The sequence below is a fragment of the Pelobates fuscus genome, chromosome 2 (assembly GCF_036172605.1).
Source record: "Pelobates fuscus isolate aPelFus1 chromosome 2, aPelFus1.pri, whole genome shotgun sequence".
Taxonomy (NCBI): domain Eukaryota; kingdom Metazoa; phylum Chordata; class Amphibia; order Anura; family Pelobatidae; genus Pelobates; species Pelobates fuscus.
This window is the reverse complement of record NC_086318.1, coordinates 364670982-364685044: the sequence shown is the minus strand read 5'-3', so window position 1 is coordinate 364685044 and position 14063 is coordinate 364670982.

Sequence of the window (14063 nt, the reverse complement as noted above, 5' to 3'; positions counted from 1 at the left end):
GACCCCAAAACATGCAATAACCTCATAAAAATATATCCTGTGAACCACATATCCAAAATTCACCCAGATCCGTTCAGTAGTTTGGAAGATACGGTTTAATGCAGATTCCGCAGAACATATACAGGCTAAATTAAAAATAATTACTGTTAAAGCTGTCCCCTGTTCTGTAGTTTAAGACTACTGAACGATGTCTTTGTGCACCAAATACCAGCGAGATGGCACCGTGTGGAAAAGTCAAAACAGTGTGAGTTAAAATGGCCGCCATCCATTGTTCTCACCATGTGCCTCTGATACATGAAATGGTGGCCACCCAGTAACTCCACAGTATGTCCCCAGATGGTTCTTAAAGGGCCAGCAGCATAATAAAATACAATATACCCAAATATTGTATTTAAAGGGCCAAATCTCCCAGGGGCCATAGTCAGCAGGCAGGAGGCGGGCAAACAGGCTTCTCCAATGCCAAGTGGCGAGGTTGGTTTCGCCACAATTAGTTATTGCATTGCAATTATTATTGAAGGAGCCAGATTGCTTGGCTACAGGAACCTTCCTCCGTTACTAATTGAACTAAATGTTACCATAGACCACTATAGGAAATTAATGAAACAATTAGAATAATCAAAACAGCCAGTGGTCAAAGAACAGTTAATTAGCATGAAAGATTCCTTCAACACAAGTTATGTAGTCTCCTTAATACAGTAGCAAAAAGTGTAATTAACCCCTTAAGGACCAAACTTCTGGAATAAAAGGGAATCATATGTCACACATGTCATGTGTCCTTAAGGGGTTAAGGATGGAGGTAATTGTACAACAGCCATGTCAAACTCGCGGCCCACAATTAATATAATATGCGGCCCATGGACCGCGGCGAGGGAGTGCTGAGTGTAAGCTCTCTCTGCTCAGCTCCCCGTAGTGTTGCCGGGAGCCGGAATATGACGTCACTCCGGCTCCCGGCATCCCTGCAGCGCGAGAGGGAGCTGAGTAGGGAGAGCTTACACTCAGCGCTCCCTCACTGTCTGTCCTCCCCCTGCCTAGCAGCCCCACTAGACCCCAGGTAAGAAACCAATCCAGTGTGTCTGGCTGTCTGTATATGTGTGTGTGTGTGTGTATGTATAGCTGTCTGTGTAGGTCTGTCTGTGTGTATAGGTGTATTGCTAGGTATGTGTCTGTCTGGCTGTGTGTATAGGTGTATGGCTGTCAGTGTGTCTGTGAGGGAGCCTGTGTGTCAGTCAGTGAATGTGTGTGTGAGTGATTATGTGTGTATGTCAGTGAGTGTCTCAGTGAGTGTGTGAGGGTTTCAAGGAGTAACAAGAGGATCCGCTTTTTTCAAGGTGCGGATTGTGCCATTTGTGGTATGTAAGAGGCCGGACTCTGGACACTGCTTGTTGGCTGTTTTTTTTTTTTTTTTTTTAACTTATTTTATTATTTTTTTTAAACAGGGGCAGGGGTTTATTAGACCGCAGACTGGGATATAGTAGAAGAGGGGGTGAAAATTTACATTTTTTTTTTTGCGGCCCCCATAAACTTAAACCTTGTTTATTTGGCCCTTGCTAGCCTTTGAGTTTGACATGCTTGTTGTACAAGGTCTGATCAAAACAAAAACTAGAATTAGAGCTATATGCCTGTTCAACCATAACTTACCTCTTTCATATTAAGTGCACCCGTTATAGGATTTTGTTAAGGAGAAACAGGGCTTTCATTTCACCTAAACATGTTCGTCCTTTACAGGTTTTATGGTGCATTGGAAAGTTACATGGTCAAATATAGGGCTTGTCCATTTCAGTTTTTACACATTGAAGTTTGCCAGATTAGTTCGCTGGGCCTATGTTGCCTTTGAGACTGTATGGCAGCCCAGGAATGAAAATTACCCTCATCATGGCATACCATTTGCAAAAGTAGACAACCCACAGTATTCTTTTTTTTTTTTTTATTATTCTTTTTTTTGTGTGTGCATGAGTTTAACAGATATTTTCTCCAATGCCACTACAGCGTTGGCAAGAAAGATTAATGAAACAAGACAGTTCAGTTACATGGCATTTGAATATACAGCACAATTTTTGTAAAGTACAGACTAAGCATTACATGTCTGGCATAATTATTGAGGGAGAAATACTGAGCTATGCAAAGTCATAGACATGGTGAGAAGTAAGTTAGAGTGGGGTGTAAAGCATACTTATAATAGTGTGTAGCTAGTCTCCAGGTATGCAGTGGTAGTGTAAGACGACAGTAGGTATACCAATAATTTGAGTGCAGCTTGGTGCTACTAACTAAACATCGGTAATGGGGGTCAGTCGTATCGCATCCTTTGGTCATTAATACAACAGAGTATAACTTAAAACTGGAGTAGCTATGATGTGTATGAGGATTACCAAGTATGCAAACGATATGAAACAGTTGTTTCTCTCGTTGACACTGGTAAGCTGAGGGAAGCATTATTTATCCTCAGCATGACCTCTGAGTTATCTGCACATTTTTAATCATATGGGTTGTGAGTAATGGCAGGCATAACAGTGTACATAAAACAAGAAGAGAAGAATAATGATATACAGGCTAGACATGCTATCTATTTGCATATTCTTTCAGGCATAACGATGGTTAGATAGGCATGTGAAACAAAAGAGGTAATACTTCTTATTTTAACACAGATAATATGCATCATGTAGAACAATATACAATAAGTCACATGTAAAATAAGGCGAAACAGTAGACAGGTCTGATAGATAATGTAAACATACAAAGCTATAATACCCAAGTACTGTCCTGGAACTAGCTTAGCTGAAAAGAGACAATATAGATTGCCATATCTAATGCAAACTCGCTGCACAGGTTAGTTAACGTAGATGCTTCTTAGGGCTTTATCATGTCAAAACTATGTAAGATGCCCATGTTCTCAGTAGTATACAATGCATTTAAGCTAGCTTTTCAGGTTACTCTAGTCTATCTTGTTGTCGGGTACAACACATATTGTGGTGGAATCTCGGTAAAAATAAATTTAGTAGGCCGAGATTACCACGTGGCATGTGTACGTGCATATGCTGACGTATCGATCAGTTGGTTGCACGAGGCAAGATACGATCAGTAGTGTATGGAGCATGTGCAAGAATACAGGATGTAGTATTCCCCTCCTCCACTGTGCTGGACAAGCCATGCGGTCAAGCAGGAAGTTAATTCTTATTTGTATTGATTGGTCAAGAGAATGTGCGGGTGGAGCTTAATATGGGAGGAGTTATGTGCCTATATAAGGAGCCTGCACTATTGTCCGGGGCTCAGAACTTGTGGTATTTTGGTGACGCTAGTCCCTCTGAGTCCCGATCGGTGATCCAATAAAGAATCTCTTCCTTCCTGAAGAAACCTGTGTCCATCTCTCTGTGCTTTGCTTCCGTCAGTTTCTCCGGTATCATTTGGTGCATTGGCCGGGAAGCTCATCGTTCAACGGTAGCTGAGAGGCAGAGGCGTGAGACGGTCTATCTTTGCCCACGTTCTCTACGGCTGCACCCCTGAACTTCTGCGTGGACCTCCCTTCGTCTCGGCGCCACTGGTCTGTTGTCCAGGAGATCATCGGCCTCTACGTGAGAAGTGCTGGGGTGTCCCCGTCGATGAGTGTGAACTCAGGTTCAGGAACGAGGAGGTAAGACAACTGCTGTTTTAGACGGCAGACCCACTAGGGGTATACCGATTGTGCGGTAGGCCCATAAGGGGTTATTTGTGTATGGAATCTGCCCCCTCTGTCGGAGGGAAGGAGCGAAGGCGCACCGCTCAATCGAACGCTCTTTAGTCAGACCGTTTGATTTGGTTAGTCAGGCGGGGTCCTGTGTAAATAGCCCTAGCCGGACACCGGTGTCTTGTCTAGACTAGCGTTCTAGGGTGTATATTACGTTCGCTAGGTCGGAGGGACCGGGAGACTAAGCGGCGCCTGTGTAAATTCGGTTCGCTAGCTCTCAACCTATCTTGGCTAAGTGGGAAGGCGTGTAAATTTGGAACCCACTAGATTTTTGATAGTAATCGACTAAGAGGCGCCTGTGTAAATTCGGTCCTCTAGCTCGCTATATGTGGTGCTTGGGTAGTGTGGCTAACCAAAACGGGTGTATATAGTTTTAGGTAGTCCATCAAGGTACTGGCCAATAGTTTAGTTGGGAATTGTAAATGTGATAAAGATTGTTTAGTAAAGTGTATATCTTGTTAGATAAGCGCGAACTCAGCCGTCTAGCGAGAGTGTTAATAGTGTGTTGCTGTATTATAGTGCACGGTACCATAACCCTGTATATTTACTGACACTGTATATAAGTACTAATCATTGTCGTCCATTGCATGTTTAACACCATAACCACTAATAATTGTATTGTGACCTTAACTTGTGCTTTGACCTATGCTAACCGTACTGTAACCGCTATTTGTAAAAGACGATGTTACTGGGGTGTGTTATAGACGGGTAATTCGTATATAGAGAATTATAGCGTGGGTGACTGTATAGTTTCGCCAAAGGGCATAATATTGATTATTTAGTGACTGGTGTAACAGCTGTGTGTGTACGGGAATTCCCTGAGTGTTTATTGTGTTATTGTGTACGTTTCACTTGGTAACTGTACCACGTGGTGCTGTTGCCAGAGGAAACGGGTGTGACTGTTGAATAGTACGCGTGCATAGTATTCGTTGTCAACGACGTTCCATTGATAAGTATGGGCGCGTCGCAGTCAACGATTCCGGATCCCTTAGGTTGTATGGTGAAGAATTTTAAAAAGGGATTCAAGACATGTGATTTTGGGGTTAAAATGTCTCCTGTACGTTTGGTCACTTTGTGTACTAGGGAGTGGCCTACTTTGGTTGCGGCATGGCCGCCACGTGGCAGTTTGGATCCAACTCTGGTACAGCGCTTACACGTGGCTGTATCAGGTAGGCCTGAACTTTACGGCCAGTTTCCTTATATTGATTGTTGGAGACAGGCCGTAAATGACTCGCCAAAATGGCTTCAGACATGCCACGAGGAGCAATGTCGCCTCATGGTAGCTAGGACTTGTTTGTCCACTAGGACTGGTGTTAGGCCCATTTTGGACACGCCCCCTGAGTCCGAGATCCCTTTGCCGCCCCCTTACTTTCCGTTAAGAGGAAGTGACGCAAATGCAGGAAGTCCTGCAACCCTTCCCTCATTACCCTCATCCACTTCCGCTTCCTCCTCCAGTACAGAATCCACCCCCTCTCGTACTAAATCTCCCCTTCCGGAATCAGAACCAACCCCCCATTAAAACCGAATATCCTGATTTGGCGCCACTTCAGACTTCCGGTCAAGCTTCATCTAGCTCGACTCGAAGTGTTTTATTTACAACCTTTTCCCAAAACCAAGCTCCCATATCCCCATACCCTATTTCTCCCCGACTGGAACCTATGACTGACGCCCCTCCACGTAGCCCCATACAGACCCGACAACTGACCGGTACCCAACAATTAAAACACTATCAGATGCCTCTTCGTCTGAATCCTGGGTCAGCCTATATCGATGCCGCAGGCCAAATGGCACATGCTGACCCAGTCTTTGTATATGTCCCATTCACGACAACCGATCTCTTAAATTGGAAGACCCACAAATCTGTTCACCTCAATAGTACAGACACATAACCCGACATGGGCTGATTGCCAGCAGTTATTAATGACTTTGTTCAACAATGAGGAAAGGACAAGAATTAATCAAGCGGCCATTAAAGCGCTAGAGGATAAAGCCCGTACTTTAAACCAAGCCAATCCATCAGCATGGGCCGCAACACATTATCCCAACACCGATCCCGATTGGAATGTAAATGGTGCTGATATGGTTCAACTCAGAGCCTATAGAGACGCTATAATTGCTGGCATGAAAGCTGGAGGAAAGAAAGCCATTAATATGTCGAAGACAGTTGAGGTGATTCAGAAAAGTGATGAAGCGCCCAGTGTCTTTTATGACCGATTATTGGAGGCATACCGCTTGTATACCCCCTTTAATCCGGAAGACGCAGATAATTCCCGAATGGTGAACTCCGCCTTTGTCAGCCAAGCTTACGGAGATATTAAGTGCAAGCTACAGAAGTTAGAAGGGTTTGCAGGTATGTCCATCACCCAACTAATGGAGGTAGCGAATAAGGTATATATGAATAGAGAAACAGAAAGTAAGAAAGAGGAAGAGCGCAAGATGCGTAGAAAGGCAGACATGCTAGCGGTAGCGATCGCAGGCGTAGATAGACGGGGCCCAGATAGAGGCGATAGTAGATTGAGTAGGGAGCCTTTGAGTAGGAATCAGTGCGCGTATTGCAAGGAAGAAGGGCATTGGAGGAACGAATGTCCACAAAGAGAGCAGTACGAGAGAGACCAACCCAGGGCAGGTTACGGAAACTTTAGAGGCAGAGCGAGAGGTAGAGGAGGCCCCGGAGGGAGTAATGGTAATAGAGGGAGCAATGGGAACAGAGGAAGTGTTAGGGAAGATAGGTATATCCCAGCAGCGCAAAGGTCCCGCGATAGAGAAGGCAGGGACTTTGTAGGATTGGCTGACACGGTCATGGAGGACTATTGATACCGACCGGGCTCCATCCCCCTTGGTCGAGCGGAGCCTATGGTCGATGTATCAATAGGGGGAAAAAGGAGTGCGTTCATGATCGACACTGGTGCTGAACATTCAGTGGTGACTAATCTAGTTGCTCCTCCATCTGGAAGGACTATTACTGTAATAGGAGCAACTGGAAGAAGTGCTGAAAAACCGGTTCTTAAAAGTCAACTCTGTACATTGGGAGGCCACGTAGTAAAACATCAATTCCTTTATATGCCTGAATGTCCAGTCCAATTGCTGGGACGTGATATGCTATCAAAATTACAAGCACAGATTACGTTCCTACCAAATGGAACAACATCCCTAAAGTTTAATGGACCTTCAGGTATTATGACATTATCCGTACCAAAGGAAGAAGAGTGGCGACTTTATACAGCGTTGACTAGCCAAAACCCTAGGAGTGATGAGTCATTATTCAACATACCAGGAGTTTGGGCAGAGAACAACCCACCAGGACTGGCCCGCAATATTCCACCTATAAAAATTGAACTAAAACTTGGGGTTTATCCAGTAAGCCTAAGACAATACCACATCCCGCAGAAGGCTAAGAAGAACATCCAATTTTATCTGGATAAGTTCATACGGTATGGTATCCTAAAATTCTGTACTTCCCCCTGGAACACCCCATTGCTGCCTGTTCAAAAGCCCGGTACAGATGAGTATCGACCTGTGCAGGACTTGAGAGCAGTCAATGATGCGGTTGTTAGTATACATCCAGTTGTACCCAATCCATATAACCTGCTTGCTTTAATTCCGGGCGGGGCTACTTACTTTACAGTCTTAGACCTCAAAGATGCCTTCTTTTGCCTCCGAATTGCCGCAGAAAGTCAATGTATTTTCGCTTTCCAATGGGAGAACGCTGTAACGGGCTCAAAACGCCAAATGACTTGGACAAGACTGCCCCAAGGGTTTAAAAATTCACCTACCCTATTTGGTTCAGCTCTAAGTCAAGATCTACTGGATTTCGAGTCCATCCCAGGAGAGTGTGTATTGTTACAGTATGTAGATGACTTGTTGATAGCAGCAGTTACAAAAGAAATCTGTCAGCAAGCAACGCACGATCTACTACACATTCTATGGAAGGCAGGATACAAGGTGTCTAGAAAGAAGGCTCAGTTGTGTTTGCCAACTGTCAAATATTTGGGATTCCATATCTCTGAAGGTCAAAGAATTATGGGGCCAGAGAGAAAAGAAGCTGTGTGCCAAATACCGATACCCAAGAATAGAAGACAAGTGCGAGAATTCTTGGGGGCAGCAGGCTTCTGTAGGATATGGATTCCCAGCTACGCGATACTGGCAAAACCTCTGTACGCAGCTATCAAAGGTACAGAGCACGACCCCTTCTTGTGGACCCAAGAACAGCAAACGGCATTTGAAGATGTGAAGAAGGCTTTGATGAGTGCCCCAGCATTAGGTCTACCTGATCACACACGACCATTCTACCTGTATGTACATGAGCAAAGAAGAATGGCTGTGGGAGTATTGACACAGTACTTGGGATCATGGCAAAGACCTGTTGCCTACATGTCTAAGCAATTGGATGCAGTGGCCAGCGGACTTCCACCTTGTCTAAGAGCCGTAGCTGCAGCCGCCCTGTTAGTAGCTGAAGCCGATAAACTCACTCTGGGTCAAGAACTTTATGTACGAGTCCCACATGCAGTACAGACGTTGTTGGATTACAAAGGAAATCATTGGTTTAGTAACAGCCGTATGACCAAGTATCAAGCAATGTTGTGTGAAAACCCAAGAGTGCATTTAGAGACTGTAAACACCTTAAATCCAGCTACCCTTTTGCCACAACCTACTGAAAGTCAACATGATTGTTTGGAAGTAATGGATGAAGTATTCTCAAGTAGACCAGATCTTCGTGATTTCCCCATCCAGAACCCCGATGTTCAATATTATACCGACGGCAGTAGTTATGTGAAAGAAGGGATCCGCTATGCAGGATATGCAGTGACAACAATAGACAAGGTGATAGAAGCTCGGCCACTGGCGAAAGGAACATCAGCACAAAAGGCAGAATTGATAGCACTGACACGAGCGTTACAATTGGCTGAAGGTTTAAGAGTGAACATCTACACGGACTCCAAATATGCGTTTTTAACCACTCATGCCCACGGAGCTTTGTATAAAGAAAGAGGACTACTGAATTCAGAAGGCAAAGAAATCAAGTACGCAGCTGAAATCCTACAACTATTGGAAGCAGTGTGGGAGCCGAAAGAAGTCGGTATCATACATTGTCGAGCGCATCTGAGAGGAGATGGTGATGTAACCAAGGGAAATCGGATGGCAGATAGTGCAGCTAAGCGTGCTGCTGAATCAGGAAGACAGGAATATGTGGGGCATATAGCTGCTCTTATACCAACTCCACTGTCCCAATGGACTCCAGTTTATACAGCTCAAGAAGAGGAGTGGTTAAAGACTGAACCAGGAAAGTATTTGGAGAACAAGTGGTATCAGCTAGAAGATGGAAGAATAGTCATACCAGCATCACTAGCGGTAGAAATTGTCCAAAATTATCACAACGGGACACATTCTGGGAGAGACAGCACTGAAGAATCTCTCAGAAAACATTTCTACATACCAAGATTGTCCAACTTGACTCAGGCCATTGTACGAAGATGTGTAACGTGTGCTAAAAATAATGCAAGACAAGGACCAGTAAAGCCACCAGGAGTCCAGTTTATGGGGGGACTCCCCATGTCCGATTTACAAATTGACTTTACAGTGATGCCTAAATCGGGTGGACATCGTTACCTGCTGGTAATTGTGTGCACCTATTCAGGCTGGGTAGAAGCATGTCCTACTCGTACAGAGAAAGCAGGAGAAGTTGTAAGATTCCTGCTACGAGAAATAATACCCCGATATGGACTACCGTGTTCTATAGGATCGGACAATGGTCCAGCTTTTGTTCATCAGTGCCTACAACAACTGACTCATATGCTTGGTATAAAGTGGAGGCTTCATACAGCATATAGACCCCAGAGTTCTGGTAAGGTAGAGAGAATGAATAGAACTATTAAGAATCAGTTGGCTAAAATGTGTCAGGAAACCCAACTTAAGTGGAACGTTCTCTTACCCATAGCTTTATTGCGAATCCGCAGTACCCCTACCAGAAGGATGGGCCTCTCTCCTTTTGAAATCATGTATGGGCGACCACCTCCCGTACTTGGTAACTTAAGGGGGGACTTGAGTCAGTTGGGAGAAGGAATTACCCGGCAGCAGGTTGTAGAGTTGGGTAAGACTATGGAGGAGGTACAGAAATGGGTACAAGATAGATTACCTGTGAATATTTATCCCCCTGTTCATAGTTATCATCCAGGAGATCAAGTGTGGATTAAAGAGTGGAATAATGTACCGTTAGGGCCCAAGTGGAGAGGTCCTTATGATGTTCTTTTGTCTACCCCTACAGCGATAAAAGTAGCCGAAGTGACTCCGTGGATACATCACTCCAGGGTTAAACCAGCAGCAGTCGATTCTTGGCAAGTTACAGCAGATCCAGAGAATCCCTGCAAGATCCGGTTAAAACGCACTACTCAGTCGGAGTAACGAGGAATTATTGTGGATTACAAATGTTATTATTTTTGGGATTTGGTGCGTGAGTGAGAAGGCCATAATAAAGCCTGTCCGCCCACCGACGTATAGTTTATAAGCCAGGGAAAGTCTCGAAGGGACTCCTGTGAAGACGAGCAGAACTCCATTCCCTGCAGCCCTTACATCCTGGAAGCTGAGGTGCCTTCGCACGGACGAAGACTGAGGATGACGGCGAAAGATGTGTTGATGATAATGTTTATTTATGTGTATTTTTATATTCAGGAAGGTAGAGGTACCGACACTCCTAGCTGTGAGGTATGCATTAAGACTACAAGAACAGGTAACCATATTTCCCAAACCCTAATTTGGCATTCACAATACGAGTGTAAAGGAGATGTATCGAGATGTAGATACCTAAATATAGACTATAGTGTGTGCCATTTAGGAGTAGGAGACCCTAAGTGCTTCAGTCCAGAGTATCAACCCCGTACAATTTGGTTGACTCTCAGGAATGGAGATCCTCAGGGGACCCTAATTAATAAGACAGTATTAGAATCCGTACATTCTTCGGGTGTTCTGCTATTTGATGCGTGTAAAGCGATATCAAGTGGTAGAAAGCCGTGGAATGTATGTGGGGATCTTAGATGGGAGAGGACGTATGGGTCTAATGATAAATATATTTGTCCCAGTAGTAAAAATAAATATGTGAGTCCTAGATGCCCAAATAAAGACTAACTTTTGCCCATATTGGTCTTGTGTGGGGTGGGCGACTTGGGGACAGACAGTAGACAAAGACATGATAGTGACTAAGTTGCCTACCAGCCCATATTGTAAGTCTATGGAATGCAATCCCATCCATATACTTATAAATAACCCCGATAAGTTCTTAGACAAATATGGCAATTTATTTGGGTTTCAGATATACGGGACAGGTTTAGATCCTGGGACAGTATTGTTTATAGGGATAGAGACTGATACGGTATCCTCCCATCAAGTATACCATTCCTTTTATGAAGAGATGAGCATAGATAATAAGATCCCCCATAATGCTAAAAACCTGTTCATTGACTTAGCTGAAAGTATTGCCGGTAGTCTTAATGTTACCAACTGCTATGTGTGTGGAGGTACTAACATGGGAGACCAATGGCCTTGGGAAGCAAAGGAGATAATGTCCGGTTCTGAGGCAGTTGACCAACTAATATCTACACAAGCCGATTATCATATGAGTGTTAGAGGTAAATCTGAGTGGAGATTAAAGACCTCCATCATAGGTTATGTTTGCATAGCAAGGAAAGGAATAATGTATAACACTTCTGTAGGAGAATTAACTTGTCTAGGGCAAAAAGCTTATGATGATGATACAAAGAATACAACTTGGTGGTCGGCTTCAAATGTCTCAGAACCATCTAACCCGTTTGCTAGATACGCCAATTTAAAGGATGTGTGGTTTGATTTATCCATCACATCTACCTGGAGAGCCCCAGCAAATTTGTACTGGATCTGTGGTAAGAAAGCCTATTCGGAGTTGCCACAGGACTGGGAAGGGGCATGTGTGTTGGGTATGCTCAAACCATCCTTCTTCTTGTTACCTATTGAAACAGGTGAGACTTTAGGTGTTAAAGTGTATGATGTGAATCATAGGAAGAAAAGGGGACCCATAGAGATAGGCGCCTGGGAAGATGATGAATGGCCTCCCCAGCGTATCATAGATTATTATGGGCCAGCCACGTGGGCAGAAGATGGTACCTTTGGTTATAGAACCCCTATTTATATGCTCAACCGTATTATAAGATTACAGGCGGTGGTTGAGATTATTACTAACGAAACATCACAAGCGCTCAATCTTCTAGCGAAGCATAATACCAGGATGAGGACAGCAGTCTACCAAAATAGATTAGCCTTGGATTACCTTTTGGCAGTAGAGGGAGGTGTATGTGGGAAGTTTAACCTGAGCAATTGCTGTCTTCAAATAGATGACGAAGGGCAAGCAATAGCTGAGCTTACTAGCCATATGGTTAAACTAGCGCATGTGCCTACTCAGGTATGGAAAGGGTATAATCCAAGTAGTTGGTTTGGTAGCTGGTATGAGTGGTTTGGAGGGCTTAAGGCAGTGGTAGGTGGAGTCCTACTGATTTTAATGTTGTGTCTACTCCTGCCGTGTCTTATACCCTTAGTAGTTAGGTCCGTGCAGAGCCTGATAGAAAATATAGCAGAAAGGAAGGCTGCTGCACAGATAATGGCAATTTATAAGTATAAGGCTCTAGATCAGGGAGAACCAATGCAGGAAGATGAGTGTTGAAGATTCACATCATAAGTTAAGTCTGGTCTGGTTCAAGGTAACTTGCGGTGTATGCAAACCAAGGTTAAGTGATGCCTCAAGTAATTGTGAAATATCAAGAGGCATCAAAGGGGGGAATGTGGTGGAATCTCGGTAAAAATAAATTTAGTAGGCCGAGATTACCACGTGGCATGTGTACGTGCATATGCTGACGTATCGATCAGTTGGTTGCACGAGGCAAGATACGATCAGTAGTGTACGGAGCATGTGCAAGAATACAGGATGTAGTATTCCCCTCCTCCACTGTGCTGGACAAGCCATGCGGTCAAGCAGGAAGTTAATTCTTATTTGTATTGATTGGTCAAGAGAATGTGCGGGTGGAGCTTAATATGGGAGGAGTTATGTGCCTATATAAGGAGCCTGCACTATTGTCCGGGGCTCAGAACTTGTGGTATTTTGGTGACGCTAGTCCCTCTGAGTCCCGATCGGTGATCCAATAAAGAATCTCTTCCTTCCTGAAGAAACCTGTGTCCATCTCTCTGTGCTTCGCTTCCGTCAGTTTCTCCGGTATCAATATAACAGTTGCCTCAGTTGGTACAAAGTTAATCAAATAACATGCAGAAATGAAATAAAACATGAGAGGCAGGATAGTGTTCATTTTCTCGTGTATGTTGTGCCATATCCCCCAAATTTCAGTGGGTAGGGTGGGTGGCCGATAAGTCCTTGTGCTAAGGGCAGCTTACCCGACGCCTGTCCGAAGGCATACAGAGTCCTGTATCCAGACTGGGTGTTGCAGGTAAGAACTGTCGCTGGGGTGGGGCCCCTTGAAACTTCCATTGAAGTGAGCTTTCCGGTCTGGACCTGCCGCTGTTGTGGCTCTCTCTTATGGGGGTTATCGTGCCTTGTTCTGCGTGGTTGCGTTGAGTCGGGAACCGGCTGGAGGTGTTGCTTTCTCCTTCGCCCTTTGCCAGCTCTTTTCGGCTTGGGGGTTGCTTGCTTGTGGCTGGGGCTGTGTGATGGCACCGCAGGTGATGTCACTGTTGCCTCCTGGGGCTGGGCTTGCTTCATCCTGTCGGCTAGCTTTATCAAGAAGGCCGCAAAGGTACGTTCTAACCGTGCCAATATATCGGGTGCTTCTTCCCTCTTGTTTGCTTCACACGTGGCGTCGGCCATTTTGTCCTGCTCTAATGTTGCAGGCTTACTGTGTGGGTTCGTCGCTTGTCTCCTGGGTAGCCGGGCTTTCTCCCAGGGTTGGACCGGGATAGAAGATTTAGGAACTGAGTAAATAAAATCGAGAAAAGTTTCAACATAAAATCAAGGTAATCTCTCAAATAAGGGAAATTAAAAATGGTCAAGCCACCTATGCTTGACCACTTAAGACTGATTAAGTCATACACATTTCTCATTGTTAACGTCACAGGTTGAAAAACTGAAAGAGAACCCTCCAGTTTGAAACATGTCAAACATTATACCAGTTGTCCCCGAGTTGATCTGTTTGTTCCTGTCATAACTATTCTCATAAATCGTTGCATTGGAAGTTTTACAAACATTTGACTGCTTACCTGAGGTCTGCTGGAGCGCTGCTCCCTGCCTTCACTACTAGAAAGCGGGGCAGTGCATGGCTTAGCTCATTAGCTGTCATTGATCAGCTAATAATCCCAGTCAATTAACTAATCCTGCACT